Source organism: Dermacentor andersoni, chromosome 9, assembly GCF_023375885.2.
Source record: "Dermacentor andersoni chromosome 9, qqDerAnde1_hic_scaffold, whole genome shotgun sequence".
Classification (NCBI taxonomy): Eukaryota; Metazoa; Arthropoda; class Arachnida; order Ixodida; family Ixodidae; genus Dermacentor; species Dermacentor andersoni.
The window spans coordinates 37643913-37662396 of record NC_092822.1 but is presented as its reverse complement, the minus strand read 5'-3'; the positions used below and the strand labels follow the sequence as shown (position 1 = coordinate 37662396).

The 18484-nt window shown below is 46.1% G+C and overlaps 1 long non-coding RNA gene across 1 annotated transcript; it reads left to right on the top strand.

Annotated features, from left to right (window-relative positions):
* Positions 1-13396: 13396 nt before the first annotated feature.
* Positions 13397-18222, top strand: LOC129383863 (uncharacterized). Its single transcript, XR_008611707.2, has 4 exons — positions 13397-13484; positions 14350-14525; positions 16501-16556; positions 18139-18222. It is a non-coding gene; the product is annotated as an uncharacterized lncRNA (long non-coding RNA).
* Positions 18223-18484: the final 262 nt, after the last annotated feature.

Genomic DNA, 18484 nt, shown 5'->3' with positions numbered 1-18484 from the left:
GTACTTACTAATTAAATTCAAGAAATGATAAATTAATGGAAATGAAAGTGGATGAAAAGACAACGAGCCGGAGGCGGAATACGAACCCACGTCTTCGCAATACGCGTGCGATACTCTTAGCATTTGAGCTACCGCGGTGCCATTTTCTCATCCCCTCCCTGGGGTATTTAGCCATTTAGCCAGTTTTGTTCACTTTAAAAGAGGATAATAATGAAGAAAAAGAGATAATAACACGAGAAGCACGTCTCCTTTTACGAGCGCCTGTAGAAGAACATTTATATTTCAGCAGCGCCCAAAACTGTTACACGCTAAAACGAAATAACGAGAAATGGAATAGTCTGAGCCGCCTTGGTGGCGTACGAGTTATGGCACTGCTCGAGGGCGTGGGATCGAATCCCGGCCGTGGCGGGCCCATTTCGATGATGGTGAAATGAAAAAAACGCCCGTATATGCGTTGCGTTGGGTGCAAATTCATGAAACCAAAGGAGCCGAAATTAATGCGGAGCCCCTTACTACGAAGTGCCTCAAATTCACATCGTGGTTTTGGCACGTGAATCCCAACAATACAATTTTTCGATAAGGTGTGGGAACTTACGTTGGAGTGCCGGAGGACAGTGGTCTTCGAAAACGACGAAAAGAAAGTCGTGCTTCAGAAAGCTGAAAGGAGTAAATGTTCTGGCGGCTCAAGTGAATGGTGGGCCAGCGTTTGAGCGTCGCTATTTAAAGGCAGAGGTCTCGCATTGACAGACGACGCAGAAGCAGAAGGCTTGATTGCGTTTTCGTTTCGGCAGAGGAGCATGAATGCAGTTTTTCTATGTTGGTTTTATGAAAGACATCTTCATACAGCACCTAAAACTCGGTGAATTCGCTGTGCGTGTGGAAAGCAAGAACACTGAGATTTCTTTTTTATGTTTAGTCTTCGCTGGAGAATCTTCTCTTCTTTCGTTCTTTTTTACTTTTTTTGAGCGCAGCTTCATTGCTAACGTAACGTGTGCATTACGGCTTTGCAGCATTCGTGAGCGCAGGAATTGACGGTAGAAAAGCAGCTGTGGACTGTATTGTTTTTCTATTTTTTCTTGTTGTTGCATAATCTGAATGCGAACGACTGATTTCCGGCTCACATGCCCCACCACCTGTAATACGATCCCTAGCCGCTTTGGCGCAGCGACGGCAGCTGAACGGGCTCGTGGAACGCTTAACGTAAACGAAGCAACCAATTTTTGACGATGGTTGACTATTTTGCTTGTCCTGCAGGATCTGGCGGATGTGTAGAGCAGTGACATGCTCCACGCTGTGGTCCTCAATGTCTTTTAATGCTTCGAATGAGTCGGTGTAGATGGTGGATCGCGCTGTATTGTGTTGTAAGGCGGTCCAGATGGCCAAAAGTGCTGTCTGCGAAGGCGTCACGTAGTTTAGTGGATAAATCTAGTGCCTGGCCTCACCGGTAGAGGGTTTGCACCAGGGCGGAGCCATGCGCTTGGCATTGAGTGCGGCGTCAGTATGTATTACGTTGGCGTTGTTCTGATTGCGTCGTTGAGAGAGGCGCTGTCTTCCCGTAGTGGCCCCTGTTGCGAGTGGCGTAGACATCTTGAAGGGGTGAAGGGTAGGAAAAGCAAGGGTGGTGTCCTCGGCCTGCAGTGTTCCAGGATTCTATGCTGACGCGTCGGGTGTCTCACAGCAGGCTGTCCTGGCCCTGTGTAGTGAGATGCAGTCGATTATTCAATGACGTCTAAGCATGTTTCATGATGCCGTCGATGGGTTGCAGAGGCGTTAAGTCTTGCAGTTTGCGTATATTCGTGAACTTAGGGAGACCTGCAATAGTTTGAAGGATTTGTCGGTAGAGAACTTGAATGTTTTTTTGGCAGTTTTTGATGGTGTTACAACTGCGCTTCCGACCCGCGGCGGAGGTGCAGTTCGCCATTATGGGCCCACATACACAGCTTCGCTGGTCATTCTTCTTCACAGAGTGGAAGGGCACCGAAATTTTTTTTCTTGACAGGCCGCCATGGCGACCTGGAGTCCACAGCTGAACGAGATTTCCGGGAGAGCTGCAGGTTCCGGTGGCGACTGTCGTATCGAGTCTTTTGTGATGCCTGAGCCGCTGTAAGCCAATCACAGGCAATCTGGCGAGCCATACGAGTCCGACCAACGGCGTCATGGGCGTGTTCTTTGGTATGTCGCGATACCGAAGGTAGGAAAGTGTTAAATAGCAGAGTGGGATGACGACAAAACAAGCTGTAGAAAGGTGAGAAATCCGTGGTATCATGACCTGACGAATATTACGCAGAGGTCACGTAATGGAAACAGCTGTTCCAATCGCGATGGTCGGCTGAAACGTGCAAACTTAACATCTCTGAAAGGGTGCGATTCAGTCGTTCAGTCAGTCGCTTCGTTTGTGGGTGATATGTGGTTGCGAGCTTGTGCTCGGTGGAGCAGGAATGAAGTATGTTTTCGACAACTTGGGACAGGAAGTCCCAAGTTGGGCTCATGCCTTTCCATCGACAATCACTGTGATATGGGTTGTGCCACAATTTTGTTTTTATATTTATGTCTTCAACAATTTTCCCGCTAACTTGGGCCGCTGTGTAGTCCCCGTGTGTCCATACTTTTTGGCCAGAGGGTCGGGTGGCCGAGCAGTAGTGGGGTTGAGGGCCGAAAAATAAAGGCCGAAACAAAACTGAGTGAATACGAATTATGAAACCTGTACCTAACGGTACTAGGCGTAGACTAAACCTTTTATTCCAATTAGTCAACCTGCTCTATTCCGCAAATTTTTATGTAGTTGACTGGTTTGACCGTATGGCATGACTTCAAGAAAAATAGCTGAATAACAATTTTAGGATGACAATTTCGCCATCAAGTCTCCGCGGGTATATTGACTTGAAAAACATATTAAAAATTTATGGTTGCAGACGAGTTCCTCAACATTTCGCTGTAGCACGCATGCTTTTTGTTTTGTTTGCTTTGTTCATAGCCATTCTATATGCATCAAACAGATGCATATAAAACCTTGGGGTAATTTGGGAAGCGTCACGATTCTTTGCGTCGGCCCTTTGTCCTTCCGGCATCTCATAACTGCGACTCCGGTACTGTTGCGAATTCTTGGTTACTTTGTGCATAGTGTTCGTGTTTCATTAGTATGCAAGTGCAGACCAGTTGGAGAAGCAATGTCAGTGATGAAATAGGGCAACACACAGGACGGCGAACGCTCATGTTGTCTCGTCTTGGTCTCTGTCCAGTGTGCTGCGCTGTCCAGCGTGCTGCCCTATTTTTAGAGTTGCCAGAAAAATGAACTCGTGTAGGTTTGAGTGTTAACTTACTTTAATGAAATCAGACTTCAAAAACAGTTCCACGACTTCCCGTTTGAAAAGCCGCCCCATTTTCACTTCTTTGCTTTGCGATCGCATTCATGCATGCCTAATCGCTGCACTTGGTGGGTGTGCTTTTTCCGAACAATAACCATTGCCGTACTAGGTACATTTGTTATCAAATGAGAAATGACTTACATCAAGAGATATCTTCATGTGCGCAGGAGGAATTTCCAGCTGCGCGCTATGCTCACTTTCTTGAACTGTTGATCGCGTTGAAAACGTGTTCGCGATAGAACCTATAATAAAATACTGGATAGATAAGTGACCAAATGGTCAAGCTCTAAAACGTAAGTATTTCAGCGCAGCTCTTATACGGGATTAAAGGAACAACTTGTGACAGGTGGTCCCCGGTGATTTACTTGGGACCACCTTTACAAAGTGACCACACTATATAGTTGTGATACGGAACACATCGAGCATACAGGCCTTCTAGGGCGCACAGTAATGGCAGATAACTCGAAATGGCACACATGGCGATGACTACGTGAGACAACACCAAAACAAGATCGGTGTAGTAGGCGTGACGACGCGTGTTTGACGAGGGTCAGATATCACGAAGTCGTAACGAAGACAATAGAACGACACAATGGCGTCACGACCAGGAGCAAATACCTAGTGAGGCAAGCTTGTATACAATTCAGCCACTCGGTCGGCGTAAAAGGACGTACGGACGGATCGACAGACAGACAGACAGACAGACAGACAGACAGACAGACAGACAGACAGACAGACAGACAGACAGACAGACAGACAGACAGACAGACAGACAGACAGACAGACAGAGACGGACAGACAGACAGAGACGGACAGACAGACAGACAGACAGACAGACAGACAGACAGACAGACAGACAGACAGACAGACAGACGGACAGACAGACAGACAGACAGACAGACAGACAGACAGACAGACAGACAGACAGACAGACAGACAGACAGACAGACAGACAGACAGACAGACAGACAGACAGGTGGAGACAGAGAGACAGACAGAGACAGACATACCGACAGACGGACTGATGCAGACAGAAAGACAGATGCACAGACAGACAGAGACAGACAGACAGACAGACAGACAGACAGACAGACAGACAGACAGACAGACAGACAGACAGACAGACAGACAGACAGACAGACAGACAGACAGACAGACAGACAGACAGACAGACAGACTGATAGAGACAGACAGACAGACAGACAGACAGACAGAGACTGACAGAGACAGACAGACAGATAGACAGACAGACGGGCCAAAAACTCCTCAAATAAGCAAATAATGCTAGACTCATTAAAATACCGCGTTTGGGTTGGTTCTCAAGCTTGCAGTACGCCTTCATGAGCGCCGCGCAAGACGCTTCTTCAGGCTGCCGCCAACGACATGCGGTTTGTTTGATCCGCATACGGTTAAGGCTTCCGTTTCTTTAAAGGCATGGTGCATGATAGCTGAGACACCTGGTGCATGTATACATAAATAGCTAAACATTGTATATATGTCATAAAATGTTTAATGGCTCTAAGAAAGACAATTACTCGTCAGGAAATATCGCTGGCTTTCAAGGTCACATCGAGCTGCGACATTCCACAGCAGCTGGCACTGCTACCAGGCCCGCCGGCGCCGGGGTACATGGCGCCGGCGCTAAGTACACTGAAGTACTGGCCAAGGACAAATGTGAACTCTTTCTCCACTTCCGCGCTGTTTCGACTAGCAGATGCTGATGCAATGGCGGTTCTTTCTTCTTCCACTTCAGCCCTTATCTTTTTCATTTTTTGTACCCATCCTGCACATCTGTGAGCACCTGCTTAAAAAAAGCGGCAGCGTCGTTTCCAGGAACCTACTCTTTGTGTTGCATCGAAATTGCGACAGGTACGCATGACTGTTCCTGCTATACCGTTGGCTTATCTCGCTCAGATATTTCACGGATGTGCCATTTTGCACGACGTTTAACTGGTTTTTTTTTAGGCATTGCTGAGCGGTTTCATTCACGATAAAATTGAAATTGGTATCCCCTGCGGCGACGCCCCACGATGTGTCGTGGCCACGGTCATGGCTACGGTGAAGACAGTGTTCTCGCCGTAGCCGTGGCGGATGGTGCCACCATTCTGTTGCGGCGGAATTCAAACTTCTTTAAGTGACGTCCCCGCAGACGACGTTCACTTCGAATTTATCGTGGCAAAAACTGATAATCAATGCCCACAAACGTCGCAACATAGTAAACGCTATGCAGAATGGTACCTCTGTCCGAAATATGAGTGATGGCAAGCATTGAACAATAAATTGTTCAATGAATAGCAGATGCAAGAGGATGAGGATGGGTGTTGCTTGCTGCTGGCGGACCTAGCCTTGCAGAAAGTTGCCGGCAATTTGCGGCTCTCACGTTCTGAACCTCAATACCAAGTCCAGGGTTCGATTCTCGGCGACGGAACAGGCCACGTTTCGACGGCGGTGAAATGCAAAACACACACACACGCACACACACACACAAGCTCGTTGCATTAGATATATGGGCGTATTAACGAAGATTAGTCCGGGCACAGAAGAAGAATTAATCCAGCATTCTTCTCTACGGCGTCTCGCACACCTAGCCCCATTTTTATTGCCGGGCGTTGAACCTAACTAAACTAACGACAGTTCAAGGAGCAGTCCAATATCCCTGCTCTTTTTTCATCGACCTAAGCTGCCTAAGGCAACGCACACTACAAATAACTTTAAGATGATCTGCACGCCGTTTAACCACACGAGAAGCCACACGGTAATAAAACATACAAGTATGCACGTCGTTACACGTTTAAGATGACGCGAATGGGCGCGCACATTTGGGCTATTTTAAGTGAGAAAGGCCACTCAGAAAAATAAAGCAAGGATAGCGTACGTTTGGAGTACTTGGCCTGCATAGAGAATTTACCATGAATGCGTTGAACTAACAGAGTTGACTAAACATAGGTGACGGGTCCTTGGCGGTGCCAATGCACACATGCAATTTGTGCCGTTGAATGGCTTGACGCTGTGATGATTCGTTCTACATTTTTCTTCAACATTGATGCCTGTGAGCGTCCTGTTAATGGCATGGCGATGTTCATTCTGTTTCAAAAGTGGTGAGCATCACCAGAACAATGAGAAGAAAAGCGCTTCTTTCGGAGCCTCTCTATGTTATAAACAATGTGTAGCTTTGGATTCAAAATTGGACCGCCATTTGCACTTACCAGCCTTCAATTCTTCGCTTGGCATTAATAAATGGAATAACCTTTAGAGGTCAATGGATTCTAAGAAAGAAAGGAGCGACCCTTGCTCCATAAAGGAGGAACGGCGCGCTCCCCTATGTTCGTCTTTAAATGGAGCAGCTTTCTTCCCTCATGCGTGGGAGCAACGGTTCCTCCCTCTCAAAAACCAACATGGCCGACTCCAGGCAAGCGAAGCAAGGGATGCGACTAGGCCTACGAACTGTGCTTGTTCACAGCTGTAAAACAACGTACGCGTCATAAGCATAGTGTACGCAACTGATATTTGCAAAAAAAAAAAAAAAAAGAAAGCACTCTCATGAAGCTTTCCATGGCGCGTACAAGGAACCAGGTGCAAGTACAACATGATCTTGTAGCGATGCCTTCCGTTCGACTGCCCCGCTTATCATCGACCGTTGACGGCCGGCTGATCATGTCAACAACGCGGGCGGAGCGTCGCTCTAACCTCTGCCAAACGCGAAAAGGAATGGCATCGGTAGAACATCGCGGCGTTGAACTTACGTAAACGTAGGGATATCCATACATCAAGCAGGCGCGCGCGCGCGCGTGCGCGCACACACACACACACACACACACACACACACACACACACACACACACACACACACACACACACACACACACACACACACACACACACACACACACACACACACGCACGCACGCACACGCGCACACGCGCACACGCGCACACGCGCACACACACACACGCGCGCACACACACGCACACGCACACACACACACACACACACACACACCGCGCAAACACACACGCAAACACACACACACGCACGCACGCACTCGCTGAGCAGCTGCGTGCAATTTGTAGGGATATTGGAGAAGAGCGGACGTAAACACTATATATCATAGCATCCAAGGAGGCAATGATACAAGTTACTTGCCATGATGTCAGGATACTACTACATACGAGAACCAAAGATTTACTCATCGCGGTTGGCGCGACTGGCCCCGCTCACCGTTGGCGATATGAGAAGGCTAACTGCTGGCGTCTGTTGTGTTAATATCCATCTCCAGGAGAGTCGTGGTAACGAAGATTGTTGGGATACAGTCTACTAGGCTACAACTGCTATAACCATTGCGTAAATACAGCGGCTGAAGCATAACCAACGCGACAAGTGACCAGGAAGGATAGCTCCGACTTTGAAGTATGCCGTCTCTCTCCGAGCGCCTCTACTGCAAAGCTGTGTCTGCGCCGTGCTTTCCGTGCTTTCTGCTAGATAGAGGGTGGTTTCGCTTCGTACCGACGTTCGAATTGGACAGCGCCCTGCAGCTTTTTCGAATTCCGCCACTCGAAACAGTGCGCAACGCAGCCGTACCCACGCGGGTCCCATTAGCTTGGTCTCCCGTTCACGTCTGGGCATATCCGTGTGCCCTTCATTATGCTTTTCGTACTTGGTACTTTCAATTGTCCCTGCACATGTTATCTTCCAGAGTGCCTCCTTTTCTTCACAGACGCCGACAGCCGCATGTGCAAAACTGCAACGCGGAAGTCAGCAATTTGTAAAATCTTTCTTTTTTTTTCAAATTTATTTACTGGATACTTTTGGCTTGTACGCCTGCTTGTACCCCGCCTTCTAGGAAATACATCTTCCGTCGTTGGTCGGCGCTTCCCTTCTCTTGAGATCGCTTCAGCGTTTTCTCGCCTAATTTTATACTTCTCCGCGCTACACGATGCATCACGGAGAAGCCGCCGCTGGCGGGCGGAGACGCAGACGAACCAGCACGCAAGCGACGCTGGGTATACAGCTGTATATCTGTTTGCATGGTGCGCTTCAGCGCCTCCTTGCGCTGGAGGCAGGGTTTGTGTTCCAGCTGGGAATTTGACGGCGTCGCTTGTGGTGGTGACGCGCTCACACCACCCAGCTACGCGCCGACGGCGCCAGCAAACGTATTTCGCTATCGCTTCGAAGCCGTAGCGGCCGGCGCTTCAAAACGGCTACAAATGCGCACATTTTAGCTTAACCTTCTCCCCATCCTAATTTCACGAATCAAAAAGAGAAAGGCTGGCCGATATCTGCAGTGTGTAGGCCGAGATGTCTGGGTAAGGGCTTGCCTCGCCGTGCGTCAGCAGCCAGGCGCTGCTTTGAGTAGAACTATTCTCGTATCGCGGCTCCCGTTCGAGCTAGGGGTTTGACACTGGTGGTCGCTTGTCCTGAAACGTTTAGACCTCAGGCTTTGCTACTTGGCATCACTTCTCATCGAAAAGAAGTTATTGTAGCCGATGGTCGGGTCACACCGGCGGCAGCGACGTAAGATACGCACGCAAGGGAGAAACGTTCCTTCCTTTTTGATTGCCACAAGAGGGCGCGACATGTGAGGTGCGTGTGAAGGAGGAACTCGCCTAGTTCCTTCTTACTCGCTCCTTTATTTTTAAGGAGTGTGGCAGAGACAAGGAGCGTCGACAAATTTGTTGAACTAGTAAATATATTTTTTTTTTCGAAGCAATCACAAAGTCGAATGTGCTCTTTGTTAGCTTGATTTCCTTTCTTTTAATGCGTGTGCGTGCTTTTCTTTTCGTGCCATATATTTAAACGCGGTGCTCTATCCGCTGAATTGTTCTTTGTTATAACGATTTCTTTTCTGTGCCTTCTTTCTTACATTAGCTATTTATAGCCACCAGCTACCCATTTTACACCTTCGAATGCGCTAGTTATGTTGCTAAAGGTTTTTTGTTACTCTGTCTTCGTTTTTTGTTTCTTTATTTTTGGCGCGTTCGCCACTGATCAAGTGGTTCCTATCTTGCCTGCCAATACGTACTGACCTTCTTGTTATTTGCACTTCTACCCGTGAATGTTATTTTATGTTTTGTCTGATTATTTATTGACCCCCCCCCCCCCCTCCCGTATTATATCCATAAATGGTCCTTAAGGTAAAGGAATAGAAAAAAAAAGACAGTATGGTACAACGTTGCCAAGATTAAAAAACAAAACAAAGATCTAACACAGTGTTAAACAAATGCCTAGATTTCATGAAAACAATGAAATATGAGAACGGTAAAGCGCTGGCGCGGAGGAGAACAGGGCGAAGCGGCCTTCCGGGGTATACGCGAGAATATAATTCCACCCCCTTTCGACACAACTTGCATATATATATATAAATATATATATATATATATATATATATCATCACAAGATATCATCATCAATATATTATTATCATATAGCTCACAATATATCATCATCAGCCTGGTTGTGCCCACTGCAGGGCAAAGGCCTCTCCCATACTGCTCCAACTACACCGGTCATGTACTAATTATGGCCATGTTGTCCCTGCAAACTTCTTAATCTCATCCACCCACCTAACTTTCTGCCGCCCCTGCTACGCTTCCCTTTCCTTGGAATCCAGTCCGTAACCCTTAATGACCATCGGTTATCTGCCCTCCTCATTACATGACCTGTCCATGCCCATTTCTTTTTCTTGATTTCAACTAAGATGTCCTTAACTCGCGTTTGTTCCCTCACCCAATCTGCTCTTTTCTTATCCCTTAACGTTACACCTATCATTTTTATTTCCATAGCTCGTTGCGTCGTCTTCAATTTAAGTAGAACCCTTTTCGTAAGCCTCCAGGTTTCTGCCCCGTACGTGAGTACTGGTAAGACACAGCTGTTATAAACTTTTCTTTTGAGGGATAATGGCAGCCTGCTGTTCATGATCTGAGAATGCGTGCCAAACGCACCTCAGCGCATTCTTATTTTTCTGATTATTTCAGACCCATGATCCGGATCCGCGGTCACTACCTGTCCTAAGTAGGTGTATTGCCTTACCACTTCCAGTGCCTCGCTACCTATCGTAAACTGCTGTTCTCTTCCGAGACTGTTAAACATTACTTTAGTTTTCTGCAGATAAATTTTTAGACCCACCCTTCTGCTTTCCCTCTCCAGGTCAGTGAGCATGCATTGCAATTGGTCCCCTGAATTACTAAGCAAGGCAATATCATCAGCGAATCGCAAGTTACTAACGTATTCTCCATTAACTTTTATCCCCAATTCTTCCCAATCCAGGTCTCTGAATACCTCCTGTAAACACGCTGTGAATAGCATTGGAGAGATCGTATGTCCCTGCTTCTTAAGTTAGCAAAATACTACGCTAAAAGGAAGATGAGAAAAATTTAAATAAGGTTCTGGGATGTTACGTGCAAGGACCGCGATATATTAGAGCTTTAGGTTAGGGGACGCAAGAGGCTTGAGTACACAAGAACTAGGGGCGATGGTACTATGCATGCGTAGACCAAGACGTAAGGGTCTGCGCATGTACCATCGCCCCCTAGTTCTTGTGTACGCAAGCCCCTTGTGTCCCCAAACATAAAGCTCTATTATATCGCGGTCTTTGCACGTAACATCCCAGAATCTTATTTAAGTTTTTCTCATCTTCCTTTTAGCGTAGTACTTTCCGAACTTAAGAAAGTAATGCTGTTGTCTAGCAACAGACGTATTGCGGACTAAAAATGATCTTACGTGCGCATTCTCGTATTTCGCAAGCCCGTTAAACTGTTACCACAGCGTTGAAGTGGGAGGCTTTTGTCCCTACTCCCAGGTGGCGGCGCTCGACAGTCGGGTGTATGTTGTATCTATTCTAGCTACGGCAAAATGATACGCGCGCATGAAAAAGACTAATAAAGCGGAGGAGAGAAGGATGCCGTCAACTTGCGTTCTCCCTCCCGCTTGTCCCGCGCTTGCAGAATGAGCGCGCTGCCCCCCCCCCCCCCCCCCCCCCCCCCCCACAACCGCAGCTGTTATCCCCGCAACCAAATTCCATACGCAGTATAGACAAAAGAGCGGCTATTTTCCACCCGTCTATCGAAAAAGAAGAACGGGGAAATAGGAAAAAAAGAATAAACACACACAGAGAGAGAGAGAGAGAGAGAGAGAGAGAGAGAGAGAGAGAGATGTGAGAACGGGGCATGCAGGTTCTCGGTTCTGAACCACATAACCACGTAACCCTTCAAGCACTCGCCCTCGCCCTTGAACGCCCTTAAATACCGCGCTCAGCCACCCGAGAATGCCTAGATCACCGAAAACGTGTACGCCTTACACGCCACTCTTAATTGCGTTGTTCTTGAAGACAGCTATTGCCTCGCATTCCCTCAACGTGCGTATAACAACGTACTTTATATGCTCCTTCTTTTGTTCTGAAAGATATTGTGTATGCTATTGTGATTTGGATGGCTGCATCGTAAGGAGGGCTTGCGTTCTAGATTGTGAAGCTGGATTCGTAAGCTTGTGGATTATGTTTCACGACTTGTAAACTGTTTAGCAGAACTCGCTATTAGTTCTTTTTTTTGTTATCGCTATGGCTTTGTACTTCTCGCCATGTTCCTAGCCATTATTGGACACCGGTGGGGAGAATAAGCCGGCGGCAAACTTTTCTTCCGTATACATTTAATAAACAAAACGACCAACATCTCCAGCTTGACGCAAGCATTCACGCGTGCCCGAGCAAGACTACGAATCGCTAAGCTGTGTTGCACGAAATTAGAAAGAAAAAAAAAACAGCCCTGCAAAAAAGGCACCGTCCGCTTTCTACAGTTTCCCGTGTTTTCCCGCGCACGTTTTCTTCACGTCATGAACAAACAACTACTGTCACCACCGGGCACTGGCACAGGTTCCAGTTTTTTCAAGTATTTGGGACAGTTTCTGCGGAATTCGCTCACTGCTGCTGCCGCCGATCCTCACGTCAGACATCCGACAGAGAGTGTCTGCAATTATCGAGGCACACGTGTTCGTGTTGCCCTGTGCGCGCGTGACAACGAGCTTGCTGACTTAGTTGTGAATCAAATGTTTACAGAAACTTATGCAGCTGATAAAACTATTAACTTTGCATCGTAGTGCTGTCTAATTATATTCGATCGCACTCAACGCTTTACATTACCAGCGAAACTTCAATTATTTGAATTTCCCATTATTGACCACTTATTGCCCCCTTATGGGCATTTATTGCGTGTTTTGAAAAAATGGGATAGGCATGTGTGGCGTGTAGCGTGTGGCATATAAACATGTGTGGCGTAAATCACTGTCCCACCCGTCCGTCCGTCCGTCCGTCCGTCCGTCCGTCCGTCCGTCCGTCCATCCATCCATCCATCCATCCATCCGTCCATCCGTCCGTCCGTCCATCCGTCCGTCCGTCCATTTCTTTTCGCGTCCTTCCCGCAAGAACGCTATCCCCTGACATTCCGACGAACGTATCTATACCCATACAATTTAATCGTTCCCCAGCCCACATTGGCTAGCCATAATTACCAACGGGCAATGGAACCCAATATGTCAAAACTGCACAAATCAAGCATTGGCTACCCAAAATCACATTCTTTGGGGGTGCGAGGGCTTACCCCCTCCCAGGTCGCTCCTGCCAGCTCCCTCAAAACAGACGTGGGAAGAGCTGCTCAGAACGCCGGATGAAAAAGTACAAAGAGCCGTCGTTGCCTGGGCCGAAAGGGTCGCTCCTCGCGAGGGGCCATTCTAGGACTCGGGCCTGCCAGATCATAACTGAGCAGAGTCTCAATAAAGTTGTTATCACCACCATACAATTTAATTTCTGGTGCTTTTCTTCTTCCTAGTTTATTTCTTCACTGAATGCTGCCAAGATCCCGATTGAATCTTTTAGAGAGGGTGTTATTAAACGTTTGATGCCAATATCGAGGCCTCATTAGCCACGCTTATATCACAACCTGTTTTGTTTTCGGGGGGGTGTGCACTTTTGTATCTGAATGGAGCGATTGTAGAAGAGTCGTTGTCGCACTTGCACGATGCAGATGGGAAAGAGTGGAACACTCCTGCTAAGCATTCTTGTGGCGGCGGCGGTGCTCCATGAGTGCACGGGACAAGGACGGGAATGCCCAAATGGCTGCGGCTACTCGACAGTAAGTATGTCCACCTTGCTAACGATCTTGAAGATTGAACTAAATGCTCGAAGCCTGCCGTGACATATCCTAATGCGATACATAAAGGAAACGCTAAATCAGTTCACATTGATTAAGTATACACGAATAACTCTGCATTGGTTAATTTCGCGGTAATCGATTGATTATTAGCCGAGACAATGAAGGTAAAAGTTTTGTTTGTGGAATTTCACAGTCGGGAAGCAACGACGGCATGTCCTCTTGACGTTTCGGTTTCAAAATTTTTTTTTCGCATTGAGGCAGTTTGTGGTTTCAATAAAATATATTTAAATTTTTTTAAGTTGGGCCCGTGTTTCTTTTAGAATATACAATACAGTTCATTCTAACTGCTCAGTGTTTAACTAGGCGCGACGTCTGAACGCTGACAAGATCCGTGACGTTACAGCATACCGGTGCTTAAACTTCAAAGCAGCCTCGATCGTCCCTCATTTGTAGCTTTTTTTCGCTTATTCTGGCTTGCCGAGAGTCTTCTCGTGGTAAGAGCACCTGGGTGATGTAGCACGGTAATTATCTAACGCAGCTCGAATAAATTTTCCTCTCCAGTCTTTTCCTTAAAAAAAAAAAGGTACGTATAGCAGGCACGCACTGCTGCGCTGTTCTTTTCTAACTCGTGGTTGGGCCAATTTCGGCCACTGTAAGCGCAGCGCTGCTGGCCGCTGTAGATCGCACACAGCAGGCTTCGCACGCAGGGTTCAAATATTTTTTTCGTCATTGCCGTACATCTGTGTGAGCTTAACGTACGTCGATCATATTGTTCTCCCTCCCTCCTCCCGTCCTCGTTGTTCCTCGTCCCGAAACTCTCCCGATTTCGCCGCTCTATTTTTAGACGCTGTCGATGTTCTCGTATTTTCGCCTGGAAGCTACTTCAGACCCGAATCCGGAGCGATTCTGCTTGACGTTTGAGAGCAGTCAGACGCCAGATTATGACATCGTCCCTCTACATAGACATCTCTATAAAAACGAATACAAAGTCAAGTACCAGACGGAGGACGGTACGACACGGTAAGGTCGTAACGGATTTTTCGATTAAAAAAAAATGTGCAGGCTTTGTCAAATGTATACGAGCCGCGATGCCTGCAACCGCCGGGCTGGCTAAAAGCTGTCTGAAGGGGTTCCAGCGCCCTGGAGAATAAAATTACCTCTCGTACCAGGTAAAATAATTTGCGCCCTTGAAAGCGAATAACGGTGTAAAAAAGTTACTGTCCTGAGTGTGTACTAACTATTGCTGTGTAGTGACCATCAAAAGGACTGGAGTGTCGAGGAGCGCCACGAAAACCACAACACAGAGTCTAAAAAATGCACACTCAAGGCGCGGAGTGGCCCGCATACATTTGGCAAAGGAGTGTACGCATTAACTTTGGAGCCACGTAATTTGTAGCCACTTTGAAAAACCTGATAACCGGAGTATAAGAGTATAATGACTTCCTAGAACATCTTTTATAGCCTTGTTAATTCTTATGGCCCGATATTTCACGGTTCTTTTCATTTCGCCTGTGCGACTGTCTAATTTTTTCTCACTGTTTCATTGTGACCGTTATTGTTTTTTTGGTCTGCTAAATTTTATTTATTCGTTAACTTAGCATGATCTCTGTTTATTCACGATATTTTCACGTGCTCTCTTTTTAAGGTACTCATATATGAGTACTTCGCCAAATCTAGGATATTGTTTCTATTATCATAACTGAATCGCGATATGTGAAACATTCTGCTTAGTGCAGTTTATTGATCATTTCCTTGTTTGTTCTGAAATTGGTCTCATTGTCCTTTTTATTATTACATATATTTTTTTTGCTAAAGTATGCCACAGTGCTCCTCCGTTTCGTATTTAGGGATGGCGGTAGATAACTATGTGATTATGTTCAAACAAAATTTGACTGCTGAGGATTTTCATTTATGTTATAAAACTGTAGGGTTACGTCAAATAACACTCTGAAATAAGGTTGTAGGAACGATAACCCTATAGAATTGCGTAAAGATGTAGGATTAGGTTTAGTATCATCAGGTTACTTCAGAGCAGACTTTTATACACATAATAAAATGCTAACATTGCGACCAATGATCCTGTAGCATTAGCCGGCGCGAACAATAACGAAGTAAAATTGTATTATGCTGGATGGTTACTTTCGATAAGTTAGGCTGTGTTTAGAGAAGACCTTCCTGTGCTTCACAAAACTCTACCTTTGTGTGAATGAAGACTCGAGGATCAGATTGTGATAGCGGCAATCTAACAGGATAATGGGAGTTTGACATGGCAGAGCGTTCAATACCATAAGGTAAATTCAGGGAATACTTTCTTGCGTGTCATAAAGTCGCAGGGATACAGCCAGCTAGCCTGGGGGAACGGAGAGTATAGGAAGGATACTAAGATTATGTTCGATAGCTTAAGCCAAATTTACTGAAGACATTCATTTACCGAGCATCCAGATTCAACTGCAATAACATTCTCGGAATAGGCTCTATGAATAATAGCCCAGTAGGGTTACCTAAACGTTTGCGGTTGGTTAGAACGTGTTCATTAGCGATTGCGTTAGGATTACGTTCAATAACATAACATTTGTTTATAAGAGACTGAACCTTGTAAAAAAGTTAATGTTCACTAAGATGATAGAATGCGACAGTAGCAGAGAAAACCAATAGGCTCATGGTTTTAGTTATTTCGGTGCCTTAGCTACGAAAACGATGCGGAACATATCATGTTATTACAGCGAAAGAAATTCGTAAATGAAAACGACATATTTACGGCTACCCCAGAAAACACATGCACGCAAAAGAAAAATGAAACAAAAGAATGCAATCACTTCTTCTTGGTCAAGATACGGAGGCTAACAGAGAAAATATTCGTAGTATTATAATCCGCATCCATAACAAACCTGAGCAGTTAGCAAATGGCGATTCCATGCTCTGTATCAGCTATCTACATGAATGTCAGCCAGTCTTTTCAATAATCAGCTTGCCTCTGCTAATACGCTGGTTTCAGGTACGACTCAGCCAATGTAACTACTCTCATGGGCGATATCCGTCTCTACTTCAAAAGTGAGTATGAAGACATGGGTCCTCCACCAATTTGTTTATTCTCTCCGCTTGGTGCTTTCGTGACTGCCGACAGTATGAAGACGTCTGCATCCTGCAGTGGGATTAGCTACAGGAGTGATTTCGATGTTTAGCAACTCTGGCGATCCATAATTTGAAAGCATCTTATTAGAAGCGCGAGCGCGTCGCTTAGCTAATATATACCTGCAGATATGGAAATGTTAGTGTGCCAGAAACAAAGATACACGGGTGACGTCGTGATGTGCCGTCCTATGCAGTCATATATTTTGCCAGGTCAGGCTTAACTAACCCTAGACTGCTTAGGTAAGCGAAATTTATGATGCTTTGTGACGTCAGATAACATCGTCAAAGCCTGGTTAGGCCTAATTATTTAGCTAACTACAATAAACCGCGATTCCTGCAACCGTGCTTGGTGATTCCACGTGAGAGCTTGTGTATAGAGATTTTCAGGTAGAAACGACCAGTATGCGTGACTGTAATGCAGTTTTCCGGCGGTCCATTTCTTCTCCATGAGCAATCCTCTTTCTTTTTTTAGCCAATGCAGACAACCTGAAACACAAACCTACAAGCCTATCCATATTTCTTACTAGGGCTCTCTTGTCTCCTTTTGAACAGGTTAAGAAAAAAAAACTGAGAAAGCCTTAACTTTACCGCCAAGGTTTACTAGATTGTGGAGGGCAGGCATCGTTCACAGGACCTTAATATGAATGCGTTCGCGTTTTGAACAACATGACACAAGTTTTCACCTTGCTGACGTTCTCAGCCTTGGGATAATAAAAGCTGGAGTCGCGTTTGGTGTTTGGTAGGAAGCTTGGAAATACGAGTGCACCTTCGTAGAAGATGACGACCCGACAACTGCCACTGCTGGGCCCGAACGGCCGTTTTTACTTCCGCATCAGAACACATATATGCACATAACATAGGGGGCGCCACCTGCCACGTTGAAGCATGCCTACCTTGAAGCATGCTTGAAGTCAGAGAAGTGCATGGCAAATTAGTTTTGAAGAAAGACTCAGGAACAGGAATAAAAAAAAAAAAAAGGGACGGCTAAAGTGCACAAGTATCTGTACCTGAAAAGAGGGGGTACAGAATGGAGGAAGAGGTCAAGAAAATTGGTAAGCGAGTACAGGTAACTTGAATTGTAAATGGACAACGAGGAGACACAGAAAAGAAAGCGAGAGGAACACAGAGTGAATTGGATGCCAAGAATGGAAACAAAAAAGACCACAGAGATATACAAGAGTGAGAAGAAAGAAATGAGAAGGGAAAATTTGTACGATGACATTAAGGGAAGTATCTTGATATTCGACGTTCGAGCTGGTTGCCCAAGGACAAAAACACACCGACGCAAATACTCGCAGCAATATGAGGCTTGCGTATGCTGCAGCGAAAATCTGGAGACCATTCTGCGCATCCTCATGGAATGCGACGCGATGCACCCAGTGAGGTCCGTAGGTCTGTATAGATCACGAAAGTTTTCTTACAGCGATAAAAAAAGCGTTCCAGTGCCTTTTGAATGCGTGTGAATAACCATGTCGACTACCTTTTTTCTTCCTTACGTTAGGTGAAGGCTACAAGCCTTTACAGATCAGGCAGCGTTATGTTTACTATAGACAGTGCTTCATTATTGAAGAATTCCGTCAGGGGAAATCTTGTGAGTATTTTCCTTACTTCCTGCTAAGCATTGGGCGTAAAAATACTTTGTAGAGATACGCTTGACGTGGCAACATACACTACCTCGCTGAAGCCTAGGTCGGGGCTTCGCCAAGATGGCTTCGCCGCAAGCATGGAGCACAACTCAAAACACTTGTCTTTGTCCACCTTTATTGTCTGTGGGGTTTTTATCGCGCTAAGTTAATCACTACTTCAATTCACCTTCTCATCCGTTGCTCAGCGTGCACGTGCAAGCC